We start from the raw sequence: 758 nt of genomic DNA on the forward strand, positions 1-758 counted from the left end.
TATCCACAGAGAGAGTAGCTGCCATTGGTAAAAACGCCCCTGAAGGGGGACAAGGCCCTCATGCAGCCCTTCTGACTCTGAAACTCAAGACACCAGCCCAAGGTTTGCTACAGAAACCGGCCTGTCCTCTCCTGGAGCACGCGGTTTTGGACAAAAAACCCAAGGCGCTCGAGTCTTCATGAGGCAAACGCAGCGATTAGTTGGCGCTAACTCATCCTCTGTGAGGACGAGCTGGGGGGGAAGCGGCGAGCTGAGCAAACCCCTTCTTTGCGGCTCCTTTTTGGCTGCCCCCCATCGCTGGTGACCCTCGGTTAGAACCTGAGGTTAGTCCTAACTAGTGCCGAGAGGTCTGCACTAGCGCCAGGTTTTGCCATGCTCTTCCACCTAACGCAGCGCTGGCGGCAATTCTCTCTGCTGAGCTCGGATCGGTTTGATTTCCCACCCGGTCCCACCAGGACTAACTTTGTGGTGGCCTATTTCGGGAAGGGAAGGGGTGACAATAACCAGTAACGCCAAGCTGGGGAAGCTGGTAAAAGCAAGTGCTGGAAAACACCCCCCCAAAGAGTTAAGAACCAACATTTGCATCGATTCTCTAACCCGTGAGAGCACCGACTGCACCTGAAATCCACGGGGAAGGGAGGGGAGAGCTGAAGCCACGGTGGCGATACAGGAGCTGCGGCTCAGGATGCTGCTGCCGCGCTCCCACCAGGCCAGCAGAGGGGACAGAGCCAACATTCTGCTGACAGGTCACGACGTGT

The 758-nt window shown here is 56.7% G+C and overlaps 1 protein-coding gene across 1 annotated transcript in view; it reads right to left on the bottom strand.

The window, feature by feature from the left end:
- The window catches only part of SLC4A4 (solute carrier family 4 (sodium bicarbonate cotransporter), member 4), a gene marked incomplete at its 5' end in the record, with an annotated part of 65,928 nt that overhangs the window by 2,204 nt on the left and 62,966 nt on the right, over positions 1-758 (bottom strand). The window lies entirely within an intron of this gene.

This window comes from Buceros rhinoceros, unplaced genomic scaffold, assembly GCF_000710305.1.
Source record: "Buceros rhinoceros silvestris isolate BGI_N320 unplaced genomic scaffold, ASM71030v1 scaffold13210, whole genome shotgun sequence".
NCBI classification, from domain to species: domain Eukaryota; kingdom Metazoa; phylum Chordata; class Aves; order Bucerotiformes; family Bucerotidae; genus Buceros; species Buceros rhinoceros.